A 21552-nucleotide genomic window follows, 5' to 3' on the forward strand; every position below is an offset into this window, starting at 1 on the left:
TCTTGATTTGCAAGTGAAATGGTTCGGGCTGTCTCAAGCTCATCTTTGAAAGTTCTTAACTCTGCAAGAAGGGCTTCAGTTGCTTGTGAAACCGTTCTCTGGACCCTGTGATAGCCGCCTATTTGCAGACCTGTGGCAAATAAGAACACTTGATATTTTGCTGCTAAGCTTTGCTTCCTTTCTTTCTAGCTCCTTTTGTAATCCTGTCATTTCTTCTCTGAAATCATTGCCAAATGCACTTGAAAGCATACTTTAAAATATTACTGATTAATGACGTCAAAGGAGAACACCACAGCCTCCCTTTCTCAACTATGGAATAATAAAGTACTTAGGTTTCTATAAAAAATATCATATACTAAAAATCAGGCTTATACTTAAGTGGGTATTATTTGTTTCCTCAAAGAACTGCATAAGTATAATGTCAAGGTAGAACAAGGATAGGGTAGTGGTGGAGAAGGGAGTGGTGTGGTGGGCATGGGCCTACCTAACATTCCAGAGGAAACAATAGTTTATCTCAAAGCAGCTAAGTAAATTATAAGATGTAAGTCATTGCTCTATTTATCTTGTGAAAACGTAAAAATATCCAATTTTTCATATAGACAAAAAATAAAGAAAAACTAGGGACACATTGTGGACTGAATGTTTGTGCCCACCCAAAATTCGTGTGTGGCATCTCTACCTCTCACTGTGATGATATTAGGAGGTGGGGCCTTTGGGAGGTAATTAAGATTACTTGGGAGGTAATTAAAATGGGGTCCTGAGAGCGGAGACCTCATGAATGGGGTTAATGCCCCTTTAAGAGTCAGAGAGAGTGTGTTTCCCCTCTTAGCTCTCTGCCCTGTGAGGACACAAGGAGAAGTCAGCTGTTTAAGAACCAGGAAGTGTGTTTTCACCAGACACTCAATCTAACGGCACCTTGATCTTGAACTTCCAGCCTTCAGAACTGTGAGAAATACATTTCTGTTGTTTATAAGCCACTCAGTCTACGGTATTTTTGTTACCGCAGCTTGAACGGACTAAGACAGGACACTATTGAGCATCTCTCCTGAGATGATGGTGAGTCCTGGCCTTGTTCTGTGGTTGAAATGTTTTGCCTGTGTCCCCATGTGGACTTGTTTATTCCTGTCAACAACTGAACGCTTTTGCAAGTCTTGGTCCAAACATTTTGTTGTTCTTCTTCTTCTTTAGCAGTGTGATATTTCAATCGTGGTAGTTGTGTGTGCCTGTGGGAGTTTTGTTTGTTTTGGAACTATGGTTATTTTAGAACACTGTCAAAATAAGTCTGTCATTATCTTTAACAAAATGGGCTAATATTCCATTGTAAATTGAAGAATGATGCCGATGATGGTGACATGTAATGGAGGGCCTTCTCATCACCAACAAAATTAATCAGAGTTCATCTATGAGCCAGAGAATGATTCAGCTTCCACTTGCGATCCTGCATATAGATTGAAGTTCATGAAATGATATGATAGGCGGATCAACACAAAGTTATCTGAAGATTATGAAGCATGTCAGGTAAATTGCAAAGCTTTAAGAAAATTGTCTCAATGGTTGGAATGTGGTATTACAAAGAAAGCAATATTCTGTTACTTATACTTACTGGTCTCTCCCACTTAAAAAAATCAATCATGAAGAATTTCTGATGAAAATTAGTCTTGAAAATTTTTAGGAAGCATTGACAATTTTCAGAAAGCATGAAAGAGTTGAAATACACTTGAAAATACTGCGACTCAAGAGAGAATATTGATTTTTATGGTAAAATCATTGATAAAAGATTATCTTCACTCATTCAAGACAAGTTGAAAAGAGTATAATATACCTGAAAATCGTAGGTGAAAATATTTTATTTTTCTTGGAAAATATCATTTATTCTTAGGAGTTTAATTCATCTGTATATAAAAGCAATTTTTTAGCATTCATGAGTTCATTTCTATAAATGGTACAAATGTACAGTCACTGGAATGATAAAGAGAGGATAATTGCAGGATGTGATAAAAAGATCATTTTCCTTGCTTACTCAATACTATTTTACAAGAAGACTGATAGTGCAAATCAAAAACAACTATTGACTAATGCAAGATGGCCACAGAAAACAAAGTCTATACTCAACCAGAGTTTCATTGATAGCAAAGAGATGGCCAAGATGTGCTCTTCTTGGTTATAAAATTTTTGCAATAAACCAGAGTCAATAAGAATTAAATGCAAGATTTTGCCTATGATACTGCTGCCAACATGAATGGAAAGTTAACAGACAGTTGCAGTGAAGCATAAGTAAGAAAAGCCAAGACTGTTCCTTCTCGTGCCATGTCATGCTCGTCCTCTAGATTAGCCATACGAGGTATGGAGGGAAATCAAAAAACATCAAAGTTCTCTCAATACTGTCAATTCTTTGTTTTCTACCACTCATGTATCTGTGAAAATATTGGCAATATAAAAACATTTATAAACGCAGTTGAAAGTGTAAAGCACTGGAAGCGATGTGATTCTTTTGAAACCTATAGATCTGGACATCATAGCTCGTTATCAGCAGTGAAGAACTTCCAGAGACTTTTGGAAGAATCCAAAAGCATTTGCAATTGGCTCTTTAGTTACACCAGTAACTAGTGAATGGAACAGTTTGCTAGTATAAATTTCCAAACGTGACTTCCTGTTTGCTTAAACTGTCTTTATCACATGCTAAGTAAGTATGTGCTTGGGTAATATACAATTGTCACTGTAGTCATTTTAGAATTTCTAAAATAGCTTACCATTGACAAGAATTAAATAAAATATACTCTATCATTTTGAATACAAATATCTGCCTTTGCTTTTGTTAGGTCTAGCTTAAATTGGAAACGTTGAAGGAAAGAAAGTACAGTATGATCAAATGCTTGTGCTTTTTGGTCTACTTTCACTGCTGAATGCAATCAGACACTAAGTCCTGGTGCTTTGACGAGGCGGGGTTCTGCCAATGTAAACCGGGGGGCAACAAAGCTCAAGGAGCACCTGACATTTCTACATCCCCAAATAGATCTCAGACAGTGTGGGTGCATGAGAAGAATGCTGTTTCAGAAATACTAAAATCTCATCAAACGGATTCATCTCAAATGAAGAGACTTATTTTGAAGCGTCTTGAAAGACTGTTCATCCTATTGCCAAGCCAAGGAATCCCCATATGGTTGGAGAGACCTTGGCAAAGGCACATGCCCTGAAATTCAACTATTTGGGGCCTTGAAGCTGAGATGGAATATTTCAGTTGATGTCACCCACTCCAAAATGTATAATATCCCTTTCTCATATTTTGAAGCAAACCTTCAAATAATTGAAAGTGATAACATTTCTCTTTGGCATGGAAAAGAATGAAACTATAAACATTTCTCTGTGACTTTCTGGGTTTTGTCTTTTATTTGCATATTGACCAATGACGTCAGAGAAAAAACCCTGTTTTCTGAGCCCATTTTTGAAAATATAGATACCACTAACTTCTTTAAAACTGTGGAAAGTCTTTGCCCAGCAAGCTTTGACGGAACGAGAACTCATCTCGGGTTCTAGGAGGCACCTCTGGAACCTCAGTAACCCATCTGCTCACACTGCCTTGTGGAAGGAAGCAGCTCTGTGTGTCAGCCGCGGACATCGTGCCAGAGACCCTGCGAACAGCCTTGTCTAAGTGTGAATATCTTTATCTTCCTCCAAACTAGGGCCTTGAATCACCATCTTTTCAAGAGGCTTTGTCAGATAACAGGAGCAGAATATTATCAACTGCACGGAACAAGACAGGTCATGAAGTGCTTATTGAACTTGAAGCAGAACTTTGTGTGGGTCCTTAAGAGACAAAGAAAAGGAAAGCCAATTCTCCAAGCAATTCTACTGGGAGGAGCTCGCTCACAGTTTGGTTTATTAGGCACATAGTTCTGGTCATTCTGAATGAGGTAAATCTTTCAGTTCAAGGTCCTGGAGTCATCAACCTCAATCTTCTGAAAAACAAAACAAAAAAGTACAAGCTCTTTTGGCCAAGCATACACGCTTGGAAGAATAACTTAGAGAGACAAAACCTCAAACTTTCCATCACTGAAGGAAATGCTTCTACAGGCTGGAATTGAGAGTGACAAAGAAGAAGCATTCTTGATTTCTTTGCAGTCAGAAAACTGTAGCAACCTGAAAGCCCTCAGAACACTTTTGAGCATTACTTCTGCTCAAATAATCTTCAAGTGGAAAGTGAATCTGTAATCCTTTCCTTGTTGACACAGATGGCAGTGATGAAGCAGACCTTGCCAAATATGACTTCATGGACTTGAGGACAAAGGAAATGAAGTAACAAGAATTCAACTTGAAGAGTTGTAGAGAATCCTACAGCTAGAAGACTTGTAGGTGTCCTTGATCCAAGCCCATTCTTAGCTGGCCACTGATTCTATTTGTTACCACAGACTTTACTGGGTCAGGGTTTTGACAAGAGATTTTCACATTTTGAGGTATATGGGGTAACTATTCAGGTTCAAAACTGATTTGGCTTGAGCTAAAGAAGCCTTACTTATGGCCTGTCAAACATACATTAGACATCTACTTTAACCATTGAAGTAAAGAACGTGCTCTCTTAAGATAAGAATGGATACTTCCCCTTCTACCCCTTTTGGTAACCCCCATATTAGTCCCCTTCCCAACATCAGGATCATGTTGACTTGCTAATTTGCCACTGAATACCTCTTTGAAATTTTGATGAATATGTATCCTGGGCATGTGTTTTTTTTGCTGGGAATGTTGCCTCAGCTAACATCTGTTGCCAATCTTCCTCATTTTTTCTTTTCCCTCCCCAAAGCCCCAGTACATAGTTGTATATTCTACTTGTAGGTCCTATTCGTTCTTCTATGTGAGCCCTCACCACAGCATGGCTCCTGACAGACAAGCGGTGTGGTTCCATGCCTGGGAACTGAATGCAGGCCACCAAAGTGGATTGTGCCAAACTTTAACCACTAGGCCTTCAGGGCTGGCTCCTGGGCATGTTTAACATATGTTCTTTGTTCTAAAGAGATATAAGACTGTACCGAAAACCAGGCTTCTCTGGAATACTTCTTTCCTTTCTGGAAAAAGACTTCCTAAGTTATAATCCCCACTCTGGCTCAAGTAAAAATCACGTATATCTCTTACCTATGGAATGGTTGTTCGTTATTTTGCTTTGACATTTCCAACCCTTATTTCTATCAAAGGAAAAGTTAAAATCAATTGTATGATGATGTTTGTCTTATCTTTTCAAAAACCACATAACTTCATATTAAACCAAAGGAGCCTCCCTGGAGGCAGTTACAGGAAAGTAGCTGTGGTAGGCAGAATTCAAAGATGGTCCCCAAGTATCCCAACCCTGGGATACACAGCTTGTATAATCTCCTCCCCTTGTGCAGGCAGAACCTATGAATATGATAGGTTATCACTCTTGTGATTAGGTTTCTAATCAGTTGTCTTTGAGTTAATCCAAAGGGACATGGTCCAGCTGACCAGGATCTAATGAGGTGAGTCCTTAAAACGGGCTGAGTCCCTTAGGAAGTCAGAGACATATGCTACTATTGGCCTGGAAGCAAGCAAACCTCCATGCCAGGAACCGCCAATGGAGGCCACATGGCAGGGAACTTAGGGCAGCATCCAGGACTGAGAGTAGTCCCCAGCCAACAGCTAGCAAGAAAATGGGGATCTCAGACCTGTAATCAAAATTCTGCCAACAATCTGCATGGGCCTTGAAGGGTACCCCAAGCCTTAGGTGACAACTGAGCGCCCTCAGCTTCACTGTGCTCAGACTTGTGACCACAGAAACCTTGAAATAATAAATGAGTGCCAGTTTCTTTTTTTTTCCCAAAAAAAAACCAATGAACAAAATGGACAAACAAAATAAAGCAAAGGAGCAGCATCTTTTTTATTAAAATTACTTTAGAAAAGAATTAACATATTTTTTGTTCTATGTGAACAACTTTTACTTCTTGTAATTTTCTTCAAGGAGTGGTCATTAGTTTTTGCTTGAAAAACCAAATTTGCAAAGTATAACTTTTTTTGTAATTCTCCGAGAGAAGGAAAAACATTTCCAAGGCAATAAAATTAGTTATATGCAAAACTTTATGTATGTGTTTATGTGTGTCTTTCTGGGAGTAAAGTCCACAGCTCTCAGTAGATTCTCAGAGTGATCCATGATTCAAAAACTGTTTCAAACCATGGACATAACTAGAAATCACATCCCAGTTCTCAAAATCTAGGTAAGAATGGAGATTGATTTTTTGGAATTCTTTAAGTGGAAACACTTAAGCACCCATACATATTTACTTTCCTCAACTTCAAACCTCACTCCATTTCCTCTCGTAGCAACTGGATTTTAACATGTTTGGTTTTAGTTTTTATCAGTGGTTGGGGGACTTAAGCCAATTTTGCTTAGATGATCTTAGATTTCGTTCATCTTTTCTATTTAAAGGGATGAGTAGCATTAAGGATAACTTTTAAACGAAAGGAAAGGACCTATAAGATGTCCAGCTCTTTTTACTTTCTGATGTATTTTTAATGAGGTGTGATGGACAGAGATAGAGACAAAAAAGAATTTGTAAGCCTTATTTATTATATGGACAATGACCAAACACTTCCCACTTAGATATAATTGAAGCAAATTCAATGAAAAATTGCTTCTCTGATTCATCTACTGTTCACCGAAAAAAACTTAATTATGCAAAACAGTCTTTCATACACAAAGGCACCACTACTCACATAACATGAACAGTGCATGTTCTTTGAAGTATTATATTAATAGTAGGAGAGACTACTAGCGCTGATCTATCAATAGCTATCCGTCCGTGATCTGCACAGGCAGGCTTTGTCTATGGCTTGGAACAGGAAATCAACTGGCCCACGTGAAGATTTCTTCCATGACCATAGCGTCATTAGCACAGCCCTGTCCAACTGGGAGAACAAATTCAAACTATATTTGTGACAATGATAAGATTTTTTTTCTTCATTCTCCAATTGCCTTAACTATCTATCCCCAGCAGCCCATCCAAGACACCACTTTTTACTTTCCCTTTCACAAACGTATTGCTTCCAACAATGTAAATTTTTTTAAAGACTTCAGTTTTTTTTAGAGCAGTTTATGGTTCAAACAAAATTGAGAGGAAGGTACAGAGATTTCCCATATGCCCTCTTCCCACACACATGCATAGCCTAGCCTATTATTAACATCACTCAGTAGAGTGGTACATTTGTTACCAAGGATCTACACTGACACAGCATAATCACCCAAAGTCCATAGTTTACCTGAGGGTTCTCTCTTGGTGCTGTATGGTCTACGGGTTTAGACAAATGTATAATGACAGATATCCATCACTATAATATCTTACAGAGTATTTTCATTGCCCTAAAAATCCTCTGTGCTCTGTCTATTCATCCTTCTCATCAAGTTCCTGGCAACCATTGATCTTTATATTGTCTCCATAGTTTTGCCTTTTCCAGAATGTCATATAGTTAGAATCGTACAGTATGTAGCCTTTTCAGATTGGCTTCTTTCCCTTAGTAATATGCATTTAAGTTTCTTCCATGTCCTTCCCTGCTAGCTTCAAAGAGACTGGAGCTTCCTACAGTTTTGATCTGGCTCTCCGGCAAACGGGATGTGATTTGTTTTTAACATTTATATTTCCCCTGCCAAGGGCATGCTATTTGCTTGGACTTATGATCTTTTTGTCATGATATTTATACTGTGTTATTCCATGGACTCCATGACAGAATCAATCATTCTTGGAACCTGAACACTAAGCCTGCTGATGAGTGAGGTCACACTCATTTGGAGCTGCTGGAGAAGAAGAAGGCTATTTCCTTATGGACCTTACTGTTAAAGACAGATGTAATCATCAAATGGAAAAATCCTCAAATACTTAGAAATTCCAGCATGTGAAGGTAAATCAGGAGTTGGGATGGTCACCCACAGTTAGCCTTAGAAATTTTTATCATTGTTAGTCCCAGTGACATACATTGTTATTTGCTCCCAATATTCATTTTCCCTTTCTTTCTTAGCAATAGAGCAAATGGATATGTGGGGAAAGGGGAGTCATGATTTCCAGGAAGTCTCACTCTAGGGAAAACGTGTGTCCTACTTCTCTCTGAACCACAATGTGAAAGCCATATGTTGAGAATGAATAAGCAAGATAAAATGAGCATGGGTCCCCACTCAGTGCAAAGCCACAATACCGGTTCTGGACTGCCCTTCTAGACTTTTATGTAAGAGAGAAATCAATTACTACCTTGTTTAAGCCATTGTCACTGTGAGTTTTCTGTAACTTGGAACTAAGTCTAATCCTGATAAAGTCCCCACCTTTAGAATGGATATTCTGGACCAGGCCGAAAGTGATCTTTTCTCTCTCTTTCTAATGCAGAGTCTGACTGCACAAGCGATTGGAATGAGGAGATTAGACCCAAGGCCTTCAATGCAATTGGTGACCTTTTACTAGCTGAGGTCTATGTAAAACTCTGTCTTTGAAGGTGAAATTTCTTCTCTTACCACTTACCAATGAATCCTCGATAACCAAAAATGAGTTCAACCTGCAGAGTGTCCTGGTAAACATGGTAGATAGTCTCCAAATATTTACATTGACAAAGATTGAGGAAACACATGTGATCAAGATACCATCATATCTGAAACATTATAAATTTCTCATCACCTAAAAAAAAGTAGGAATTATGCATCCCAGTGGGAGGCGATGAGTCTGGCCATCAGAGACAGTGATGATGGTAGATTATGGGGACAGTTAGCAAAGACATAAACTTGGTGACTGAGGTCACAGAGGCAAAGCTCTTGCTTGAGATGTTAGTGATTCCCGCTGCTTTACAAAACAAGGTCAACTGCTCAGATCTTTGTCTGACTGGAACCTGATAATTATGCCTCATTTTAAATAGTTGATCAAAAACTTCAAGCTGAAGCCAGCCCTGATGGCCTAATGGTTAAATTTAGGTGAGCTCCACTTCAGTGGCCCAGGTTCAGTTCCTGGGCATGGAACCATACCACTCATCCATCAGTAGCCATGCTGTGGTGGTGGCTCACATAGAAGAACTAGAAGGACTCACAACTAAAATATACAACCATGCACTGGGGCTTTGGAGAGGAAAAAAAGAGAGAGAGAGATTGGCAACAGATGTTAACAGGGCAAATCTTTCCCAGCAAAAAAACCCCTTCAAGCTGAATAAATGTTTGGAGGAGATTCCAGGCCCCCAAATTACTTGGAGGACCACCTAGAGCAGTCAGCTCAGATGATCTCAACCTGGCCACTTTCGGGACTCCCAAGAATATGTTGCTCTCTGGTTTGACCCAGAGTGTGGGTTTTGTGCGTTTTTCAAAGTGACCAACTAGGGACTTCTGCTGCTGGGAAGATGAAATAGACATACTTTTCCCTGTTCTACCCACTAAGTACAATGAAAAACCCTGAACATTATATATAAAACAAACATTAAGAAGACTCTGAGAAGTGGAGAGAAGACAGGAGACCAGCTAGGGACATCAAGACCTGACGAACAGCACAGTTTGAGTTCCCTAAGTTTTCTGTTTGCCTCGTGTATCTCAGACTTGGAGTTAAAGAAGCCAGCAACCTAGAAATGCCAGCAAGCTAAAAAAAAAAAGTCTAACAAAAGCCTGCTCTCTCCGGTCAAAGGACCAGAAAAGGGATATCCTGGCAAGAACAGAAGACTTTTAGTTGAAAACTGCTCTACTGTGGCCAAACACCATAGAAAAAACCAATGTTAGCACGGGTTGAGCGGGGAGCCTAGATGTCCACCCTTATGAGGCTGTAATATAAATTGTGAATGTAAAATGTAAAACTACTGCCATGGTGGTGTGAGTGAGGGCAGAATAAGGGGCCTAGAATTTTATCCACAATAGGAGGTAACGAGACCCCCCTTCATGGAATCAGTGGAGACCACTGGGGACCCTGGACTCATACCCCCCTACCCACCGTAATGTACCCCTTTCCTTCCCACTGGAAGCCTAGTGGAGAGTCAGGAGTTTCACCACTGCCCAGCTATGACGAGGCCACTCCCCATCATGTGGTGTCATTCGAGGCCACGTGGGGAGCAGTAACGAGGCACTCCTACCTCTCCCAGCCAGAGAGGTGCGAGTACAGGCCTAGTGGAAACCTGGAACTCCCACCCACTCCCAGCAGTAATGAGGAGCACCTCCCCATCAGGTATCAACAGAGCTGAGTAGGAAATATGAATTTCTACCACCACTTGGCAGTAACGAGGTAGCACTCTCCCTTCCCCTGCCAGAACAATTTCAGGGAAAGCCAGTTAAAACAGAAGGTTTAAAAGAACCCAAAGTCTCATAACATACCAAAATTCCACGTTTAAATAAAAAATCAGTTGTCATACCCAAACCCATAAAGATTACAAACTAAATGGAAAAAGACAATCAATAGACGCCAACATCAAGATGATAGATGTTAGAATCATCTGACAAAGATTTAAAACAACCATGGTAAAAGTGCTTCAATGACCAATTAAGAAGAGGCTTGAAATAAAACAAAACAAAATAAACTCAGCAAAGAAATGGAAAGTCTCAGCAAAGCAATAGAAGATATAAAGAAGAATCACATGGAAACTTTAGAATTGAGAAAAAACTATAACAGAAATTAAAAACTGAGTGGATGGGCTCAACAGCAGAATGGAGGAGAGAGGGGAACAAATCAGTAAGCTTGAAGATAGAACGATAGAAATTACCCAATCTAAACAGAGAGAAAATAGACTGGAAAATAATGAACAGAGCCTCAGTGACCTGTGGGACTATAACAGATGACCCAACATTTGTGTCATTGAATTCCTGGAGGGAGAGGAGAAGGAGGACACACTCACTGAAAAAGAATTGGATTTTTTTGAAAAATAAAAACAACCTCACCACACCCAGTATGAAATAGATCATTTGAATAGCCTTATAACTATTAAGGAAATTTAATTTTTAATTAAAAGATCCCAAAAAGAAATCTCCAGACCCAGATACAGTTTCACTGGAGAAGTCTACCGAACACTTAAGGAAAAACTAACATCAATTTTACATAATCTCTTTCAGAAAATAGAACTCTTCCCAATTCATTTTATGAAGCTAGTGTTATGCTGATGCCTGTAGGGTATTTGATGGACTTGAGGGATGATTGAGGAAAAAGATACAACCACAAAGGAAGTAGCATGCAAGATTTATTGGGCTGTGCTTGGATAGGGTTGCATGTGAGGGGAAGTTCCTCACAGTATGAGACGGTCCAGAGGCTTATGGCAAGAGGGCCACCATTCAGAAGGGGAGGACGGCAAGGGAACTCCCAAAGGAGAGGGGGATCAGGGAGGGAGTTTAAGTGTCTAGGTGATGTCACTCAGCAGCGTGGTGTGGAGTCTCTAGGTCAGAGAACTCTGAGGCAGCTTGGGGTCTTATACCACGAGGCTCTATCTTACCAATGGCAAGCAAATGTGGTTGAGGTTTTGTGGGATATGCAAATCAGGCAGACCCTAAATGGCCAAACATTTGCTTTTTGGGACTATTTTTTGACTAATTGGATGTTGGATGTGTAAAAATTTGAGTTTGGTGCCAGTGGGCTTTTGAGCTAATGGGTCTCAGCCTGCAGTGAACCTAGGGGACAATACACAGAGGCTATCTTGGACTCATTTATATAACAGTACAAAACTAGACAAAGACAGTACAAAAAAAGGAGAACACTACAGTTTAATATTCTTTATTTCTCTCTTTATTTTTGGTGAGGAAGATTGGGCCTGAGATAACACCTGTTGCCAATCTTCCTCTTTTTGCTTGAGGAAGAGTGGCCCTGAGCTAACGTCTATGCCCATCTTCCTCTAATTAATATTCTTAATGAATATAGACACAAAAGTCCTTAATGAAATATTAGCAAAGAGAATCTAGATATATATAAAAAGAATTATCCACAGTGATCAAATGGGGTTATACCAGGAATGCAAGGCTGGTTCAATATTAAAAAACCAATCAATGTAATCCACCATATTAATGGCTAAAGAAGAAAAGTCACAGGATCATATCAATTCATGCAAAAAAAGCATTTGACAAAGTTAAACACCTGTTCATGGTAAAAGCTCTCAGAAAAAAAAAAAAAAACACCTACAGCTAACATTGTACTTAATGGTGAAAGACTGAATGCTTTCCCCCTGAGATGGGGAACAAGGCAAGGAAGTCTGCTTTCACCACTCTTATTCAACATAATGCTAGAAGTTCTACCCAGTGTGATAAGATAAGCAAAGGAGATAAAAGGCATACAGATTGAAAAGGAAGAACTAAAATTGTCCCCATTTGTAGATAACATGATCATCTATAAAGAAAATCCTGAGGTATTTATCCTCATCCCCTCCAAAAACTCTCCTAGAAATAATAAGTGAGTTCATCAAGGTTGCCAGATGCAAGATAAATATATACAAATCTATGGTATTTCTGTATACCAGCAACACACTTGCAAACACCAAAATCTAAAATATAATATCATTAAAAAAAAATGGTTGTCTTAGGTATAAATCTAACAAAACAAATACAGGACTGGAATGCTGGAAACTACAAAATGCTAATGAAACAGATCAAAGAAGATCTGATAAATAGAGACATACTGTGTTCATGGATTGGAAGATTCAAGTTATTAAAGATGTCAATTCTCAGCAAATTGATATACAGGCTTAAAGCATTTCGTATCAAAACCCCAGAAAGATTTTGTAGCTATTACTAGATTATTCTAAAGTTTATATGGAAAAACAGAGGAACTGAAATAGCTCAAGCAATTTTGATAAAGAGGAAGAAGTGGGAAAAATCAGTCTACCCAACTTTAAGACTTACTATATAACGACAGCAATCAAAACTGTGTGGCATTGCAGAGGAGACTAAGATCAACGGAACAGACTAGAGAACCGACAAGTCAAACCACACGAATACGCCCAGCTGATTTTGACAAAGATGGAAAAGAAATTCAATGGGAGAAAGAAATTTTTCACAAGTGGTGCTGGAGTGATTGGGCATTATAGGCAAAAAAATAGTCCTCAACTTAAGTATCTCACCTTACGCAAAAAATTACTCAAAATGAATCAAAGACTTGAATGTAAAATGTAAAACTATAAAACTTTTAAAATAAAATAAAACAAAAAATTTTAGAATAAAAATCTTCAGAATCTAAAACTAGGTAAGAGTACTTAGTCTTGACAACAAAACTGAGATCCATAAAAGAAAAAATTAATAAATTTGACTTCATAAAAATGAAACATTTTGCTTTTTGAAAGATCCTGTGAAGAGGATGAGAAGACAAGGTACAGACTGGGAGAAAATATTTGCAAACCACATATTTGACAAAGGGCTAGTATCCAGAATATATAAGGAACTCTCAAAACTCAATAATAAGGAAAACCAAACAATCCAATTAGAAAATAGGCTCAAGATATGAAGAGACATTTCACTAAATAGCAAATTGTTACCTGAAAAGATTTCAACACCATTGTCCATTAGAGATATGCAAATTAAAACCACAATGAGACATCACTGATACCTATCAAAATGTCTAACAGAAATAGTGACCATACCAAATGCGGAGAAACAGGGTCACTCATATATTGCTGGTGGGAATGCAAAATGGCACAGACACTCTAGAAAAGAGTTTAGTAGTTTATTGAAAACCAATCATGCAACTACCATATGACTGAGCAATTGCACTCCTGGGCATTTACCCCAGAGAAATGAAAATTGATGTTCATGCAAAAACCTGTACACATATATTTATAGCAGCTTTATTCATAACAGTCAAAAATTGGAAACAACCCATCTGTCCTTCAACAGGTGAATAGTTAAACAAAATGTGGTACATCCATACCTTGGAACATTACTCAGCAATAAAAAGGAACCAATTATTGACAGATGGAAGAACTTAGATGAATCTTCAGAGGATTATGCTGAGTGAGAAACCAAGTCTCCAAAGGTTACCTACTGTATGATTCCACGCACGTGTGTTTGTACATAACATTCTTGAAATGATAAAACTCTAGAAATGGAGAAGAGATTAGTGGTTGCCAGGAGTTAAGGAATGATGGGAGTGGGAGGGAAATGGGTGTGGCTATTGAAAAGATTTCATGATAATCCTCATAGTGATGGCAATGTTTAGTATCTTGACTGTATCAATGTCAATATCTGGGTTGTGATATTGTACTATAGTTTTACAACATGTTACCATTGGGGGAAACTGGGTAAAGGCACACAGGACCTCCCGATATTATTTCTTACAACTGCATATGAATCTACAGCTATCTCAAAACAAAAAATTCAACTTAAAAATTGGAAAAGTCTTTTCCTTGCCTGATTACAGATCTACTAACTTATTAGATGTTCCACGCAAAAGGTGGCCAGTTTTCACTACAAAATGTAAGTCTGGGTTTTTCAGGCCAGTACTTAACATGAGGAGCCTAGGGTTTTATGTGTAACTATTCCACCATAAGCCACTATTAGATTCTTTGCTACCTTGAAGAGAAATCTGTCTGTAACAACATAAATGGTGGTTCTTACAGGCTTTTCCTTGGCCGGTGACTTTATGAACCTCGAGTGGGTCTAGGCTTAGTTGCATCACTCCTGACCAGTGATGCTCGTAAGAACCTACACATGAACCACCTTGAGAGTCAGAGCAGGAAGTGACTCTTGACAGATCAGTTAACAACCTCTAATGGGATAAACCTGGAATTTGTTTTGTCTTCTCCTCCTTTTGACTTAGACTTAGATCATAATAATATTGTTGTTACTTTTGGGTCACTTATATGCATAACTCCCTGTTATAGAGAACAGAAAGACATTCTCTTATATGCAGACTACACATATAGACTTATCATGATCTAAGAATGAACATAACAGGTATTTGGTCCTACTGGCTAATTGTTGCAAAAAAGAACAGCTTCAGGTCAGTTATGCAAAAGCCAAATTCACTGTTTTGAAGATATCCCTCAGCTTTTTACTAGTTTGTCTCAAATAATCCCATAAGACCAGTAAACTCATTTATGGTTCAAGATTTATGTAGAAAAGGAAGTGGGGCATGATCTGCCCACCTAGAGATGAGGGGCTGTGCTTCTCCAGGGAAGGCAATCAGACTGTTTCTCAGGCCTTAGGTGGTACCTATTATCTTTGGCAATTTCCCATGGTCTGTTGGGTGGCCCTTGGTCTTATGGCCTTAGAAACCTAGTTTTGTCAATTACATTCATCTTAACCAGGCATATGAGATTAGACATAAAACCAAAACACCAATGCACTGATTCACTGAAAAGTGTGTTCCATACATGCTTTCATCAATGCTTTGAGGCTATGAAGAAGGTTTTCTCTAAGAACCAGGACATGAAGGTGTCCACTGAGACTTAAGCTATAAAATCAAAACATAATGGGGACTGTGGACTGGAATACCTAAGTGGGCACAGGCAGCCCATTTTTTCCCTTTAGTCAAGTTGTATGGGAAGCCAAATCATAAACCGAGTAACGATCAAATTCATTTACAACATCAAAGATGATTGTTATGATGGGAATACATGACGTCCATATTCTCCATACAAAATTTCCCTGTAGGGATCCTGACATGGGAAGCCAGAGTAATCAAGAGATTGCTTATAAACATGGAAGGAGAGCAAGAGGAGTGGGAGTAATTGAATGTTTAATGGTCTCAGACATACATCCAGCTCATATTAGGGAGGTTCTTGTCTGGGAATCTGAACATTTATGGTCACTTGGTTACAATCTCCTGCTTTAACCCCCACATGGGGAATAGCCTTTCCAGCCAAAAAAAATAATGAAGATTCAAAAACTGTTGGCTAAGATTTCTGTTCCCCTGGACAGCGCCCCTTGCTGGTCACTGCCTGTATTTCCCTCCACACTTTTTCTAGGATAGCCAGGTCCTGCCTGGGTAGCATTCTCTTTCTTTAAGGTGATTTTAAATATTTCCAGTTCAACCCATTATGTTTTGATTTTACAGTTCAGCTCTCAGAGGAACATCTTATTCCAAACTCTTGAGATTCAACTTGGTAGCCTACAAATACTGACAAGCAAAGATTTTTGCGACTTGTTTATCTTGGAAACCACCCCAAGAAACTGTGTGGTTCAAATCAATAAAGATTTTTCTTTTATTGACCCAGGTGGTCTTTGGCATAACTGTTCTAAAACCTTCAAGGTCAAAGTAATTTCTGTGTTACTAAGGGGGTGGAGACTTGGGGATTTTTCCATGGTCCATTTTAGAGCGTGCTCCAAATCATTTTCTACATGATCACTTCTCCCCTCAGTATGGGGAAAATAAACAAAATAACACAGCACTGAGACTGCACATGCAGGGTACTGAGCTAAATGTTACTTCAAAGTAATTGTATTTAGTCTTTATTTCATAAGAACTGATATATGTATACAAAAATAGTGTTCTGTTCCCCCTTTTGAAGAGTCTATATTTGTCTGTTTTCTACCAGTGGTTCTGATGTCTTACTTTTGTCATGGGGTGACATTGGTTGACAAAGCAATTCATCTGCCAGAAAGAAGTACGAACGCCCTTCTTGTGGCTGGGTTCATAAACGTTATCTTTTTATGCTGCTGACAATAATTCCTCTTTTCAATCTTGCCATTGCTAGTGAAAAGTGCTTACATTTACTGTGGAATTTTAAGCACAGAATTCCTCTAAGTGGAGTGATAATGGATCTTTGTTGTAGTTCACCCGTAATGGGCAGGCAGCTTTGTGCAGGGGTTGATCATTGGCAATGATAAGGACACACACTAGTTTCTTCACCTGGGTCCCTGGTTCACAGCAGCTTGAATGATGACATACTTGCTGCCACATCCTCTATCAGTCGTCATCAGATGAAAGAACCTGGACCAGGGACTCGAGTCTAGGTGCCCTCTTCACCAGAAGGCAGGAGCCAGAGGCATGTGAGCCAGCAACTGAATTAGAGAGAGCTTCGGAACAAGCATTTCAGGGTTAGGCTCCAGGGGCTCAACCAGGTGGTTGAGCATTTAGAAACCATTAACTTCCCAGGCCGTTCACAGCATACATATGCCAGGCAGAGACCCCCCCTGCAAATAAAAGCTCAAAACGTTAATACACACAACACGGCCCCACTCTCCCTCCCAGATTCTTATTTAACGGTCTGTGTTGATGACACAGACTGAGTCATTGCAGGTGGCCTGTGTTGTAAAGGCATTTCATACAGAACTTCTTTGTCTCCTTACAACCTTCATGTATTTCTTTGAAATTCATCAATCTAAAAATCACTACATTTTTCCTGGAAAGTTATCTCCTAGAAAGTTACCTTACTGAAGCATTTTTTACCCTGATGTTTAGTTTTACTAGCAAACTAGTTGTCAGTTGTGCTAATACATTAGACCACTTGGCTCTCAGTGGAAATGTATCAACACAGTTATGTCTTTTTTTCCCAACTATCACTAATCCATCTCATGGCCTTGGAAAAATCATTTGTTCTGGGTAATTCCTGTCCTACCGATGTCATTGCATAATGTGGGGCTATAATAACAAAACTAACACCAAGAACCACCACCACCAAAATAATAGTAGCATTGAGCATTTCAATGTTTTGAGTACTGTTCTAAGAACTTCACATATATTAACACGTTTCATCCTCATAGTCTCATGAAGTGAAAATTGTTATTATCTTCATTTTATAATGGAGGAAACTGAGGAAGAGAAAGGTTAGCTAGCTTGCCTAAGGTTATACCCATATCAAAAGAGATGTGTGCAATTACTCTTTAGAAAAATAATTTTTCTGTTTTTAGTCAATAAAAATGATGCATGCTTATGGTTTTTTAAAAAGTTCTTATAAGACTGAGAATTACAATTTAAAGAGTTTGAAACAAAATTGCACCACATTCTACCAGCCAGAGTTGACCATTGATAATAGTTAAGTGAATTTCCTCCAAACATCTCTTTACATATTTAGGATCATATTGATTTATGATTATCATAACATAAATGGGATCCAAACACACAATACTTCTCTGTAATTTACTTTTTCCACTCCATTATATGACCTGGGAGTCAGCAGTCCTTTGCAGACTTCACAATGTTACATAAATCTCTCTGGTTATTAGAATGATTAGGGCCGAGGGGAGCCTCCCAGCCCTGTCAGAAGAGAACACACAAGATCAGACTGTTTCCAGTCCCTGAAGGACTCATGCCTTGCTTTGTAACAGGTTTTATTTTAGTCTGATGTTCAATGTAGGCATCCTTGAGAATGCCATAAAAATTCTTTCTAGAATGCAAGCCAAGAAGCACTGCTGGCCAGTGACTCAGACCTGAGGGCCTGACCTCCAGCTCTCCAGAGAATTAGCCAGGCTCTGGCTATGCTGATGTCTGAATCCTGTGCCAGCTGGCACCAGGGAAGCCCAGCAGGCAGACACAAACCCTTGCTGGGGAAGCTAAGCTGAGAGCTGCCACTGGGTTATGTTAGCTATTTCAGCAGCACAGTGACATGTGATGGGCTTGTGACGAAGTCCCAACTTCTCCAGGAAACTAGACAGGGCTGCTCCCATGCACCTCACTAGGAGACACTGTTCACATCCGTCTACGTGAATGATACCCTTGAGTGTACAGCATGAGTAGCCTGAAGTGACAGCCCCACTGTTGGTCAGCTGAGGCTGGGCCTTCAGGACGAAGTTATACCCTGTGGCCAGTCGAAAGAGAGTAATTCTGATAGAGCTCCAAGTATAGTAGCTGACACCTTGCAGAACACCCATAGCCCTGGTTCTCCTTTTAAAAAGTCTTGTTGAGGAATCAAGGTAGAAAAGTGGTAGCTTAAGAGTAGAGGTGCCCAGGTGGGAAAGTGGATTCCTAGGCTGGCTGTTGCAGGAGAGAAACCTCTGAGCACACACACTCATCTTGTCACATAGTCTCTCTGGGACACTTGGTATTGGGCGATGAGGGAGTGGCTCCAGCTCACCAGAAACCCTTGTAGCACATTTTAAGGAACATTTTAAATTCTATCTTTGGACTTAAATGAAATCAAGAAAAGAAAATAAACATCGTCTATAATTCTTTCAACCTCACCCAAAATAACCATGGTTAATACTTAGGTCTTTTTCCTTGAGAGTCAGAGCAGGAAGTGACTCTTGACAGATCAGTTAACAACCTCTAATGGGATAAACCTGGAATTTGTTTTGTCTTCTCCTCCTTTTGACTTAGACTTAGATCATAATAATATTGTTGTTACTTTTGGGTCACTTATATGCATAACTCCCTGTTATAGAGAACAGAAAGACATTCTCTTATATGCAGACTACACATATAGACTTATCATGATCTAAGAATGAACATAACAGGTATTTGGTCCTACTGGCTAATTGTTGCAAAAAAGAACAGCTTCAGGTCAGTTATGCAAAAGCCAAATTCACTGTTTTGAAGATATCCCTCAGCTTTTTACTAGTTTGTCTCAAATAATCCCATAAGACCAGTAAACTCATTTATGGTTCAAGATTTATGTAGAAAAGGAAGTGGGGCATGATCTGCCCACCTAGAGATGAGGGGCTGTGCTTCTCCAGGGAAGGCAATCAGACTGTTTCTCAGGCCTTAGGTGGTACCTATTATCTTTGGCAATTTCCCATGGTCTGTTGGGTGGCCCTTGGTCTTATGGCCTTAGAAACCTAGTTTTGTCAATTACATTCATCTTAACCAGGCATATGAGATTAGACATAAAACCAAAACACCAATGCACTGATTCACTGAAAAGTGTGTTCCATACATGCTTTCATCAATGCTTTGAGGCTATGAAGAAGGTTTTCTCTAAGAACCAGGACATGAAGGTGTCCACTGAGACTTAAGCTATAAAATCAAAACATAATGGGGACTGTGGACTGGAATACCTAAGTGGGCACAGGCAGCCCATTTTTTCCCTTTAGTCAAGTTGTATGGGAAGCCAAATCATAAACCGAGTAACGATCAAATTCATTTACAACATCAAAGATGATTGTTATGATGGGAATACATGACGTCCATATTCTCCATACAAAATTTCCCTGTAGGGATCCTGACATGGGAAGCCAGAGTAATCAAGAGATTGCTTATAAACATGGAAGGAGAGCAAGAGGAGTGGGAGTAATTGAACGTTTAATGGTCTCAGACATACATCCAGCTCATATTAGGGAGGTTCTTGTCTGGGAATCTGAACATTTATGGTCACTTGGTTACAATCTCCTGCTTTAACCCCCATTTTCATTAAAAAATTCTACATAAATGTAAACTGTAGTGGCTGCATAATATTCTGCTACCCAAAGTTCTATCCAAAGTTCTAGCCACCAAAACAGTCCTTTAAAGCAATCGTCTTTCTTAAAGAAGTTGTCTGGGAACCCATGCTCATAGATCATTTCCCCCTAAACAGATCCCTTATGTATTTCCATAAAACATTATCCAAGTAGCCCCTGCTGTCTGCGGGGATGGCCTTAGTGAAAGGATGTTCCTCCTGCTTTCATTTCTTTTCTTTCTCCCCAAAGCCTCAGTACACAGTTGTATATCCTACTTGTAAGGCATTCTAGTTCTTCTACGTAGGATGCCATCACGGAGCGGCTTTATGAGCAGTGGGTATGTCTGTGCCCAGGATCGGAACCAGTGAACCTTGGGCCACTGAAGTGGAGTGTGCGAACTTAACCACTCCGCCATGGGGCTAGATTCTTGCTTTCATTTTTACTTTAAATATTTTAAATTAATTCCTACACATAGTAAACAAACAAACAAACAACACTCAGCAAACTTCAAAGTATTAAAAGAATTCATATTGAAGAAAAAGCTTGAGGGCCGGCCCCGTGGCCAAGTGGTTAAGTTTGCGTGCTCAGCATCAGTGGCCCGGAGTTCACCAGTTTAGATCCTGGCCATGGACTTACGCACCACTCATCAAGCCATGCTGTGGCAGCATCCCACATAGAAGAACTAGAATGACCTACAACTAGGATATATAACTACGTACTAGGAAACTATGCTTTGGGTAGGAAAAAAAAGGAAGATTGGCAGCAGATGTTAGCTCAGGGCCAATCTTCCTCACCAAAAAAAAAAAAAAACACATTTTAAAAAAAAACTCACTTCCCTGTCTCCAAATTCTCCTCCCCAGAGATGACACTGCTGTCAGTTTCTTGAGCACTCTTCCAAGGACATACTGTGCATATGTAAGCATGTAGGTAAGAGTTGTCCCCAGTTTTGTTCACACAAATGACAGCACACTCTACACAGTGCTCTTGCCTTGCTTTGTGTCCTTCATATATAGGGTGTGGTTTAGTGGTTAAGAATGCAGGATTTGGGAGCCAGACTTCTAGGGTTTAAATTCCAGTACCATCATTAATCAGCCATGTATTTTTGACCAAATTATCTAATCTCTTTGTGCTCCAGTTTCCTCATTTGCAAAATGGTGCTCACAGCAGCACCTACCTCATTGGGTCCTCGCATGTATTTATGGGTTGAATTGTGTTCCCCTAGGAAACTCCTAGGAAGCTAGGAGTTGAAATTCTAACTCCTAGAACCTCAGAATGTGACTTATTTGGAAATAGGATCTTTATAGAATAGCTAATCAAGTTAAAATGAGGTC

At 39.4% G+C, this 21552-nt stretch overlaps 1 long non-coding RNA gene across 1 annotated transcript in view; it reads left to right on the forward strand.

The window, feature by feature from the left end:
- The first annotated feature begins 869 nt into the window (after positions 1-869).
- Positions 870-21552, forward strand: part of LOC106822938 (uncharacterized) — a 39805-nt gene continuing 19122 nt past the window's right edge. Inside the window, exons 1-3 of the long non-coding RNA XR_006511831.2 lie at positions 870-1056; positions 7723-7893; positions 8370-8475. This is a non-coding gene — a long non-coding RNA (uncharacterized lncRNA). The remainder of the gene's footprint in view (positions 1057-7722; positions 7894-8369; positions 8476-21552) is intronic.

The sequence above is a fragment of the Equus asinus genome, chromosome 12 (assembly GCF_041296235.1).
Source record: "Equus asinus isolate D_3611 breed Donkey chromosome 12, EquAss-T2T_v2, whole genome shotgun sequence".
Classification (NCBI taxonomy): domain Eukaryota; kingdom Metazoa; phylum Chordata; class Mammalia; order Perissodactyla; family Equidae; genus Equus; species Equus asinus.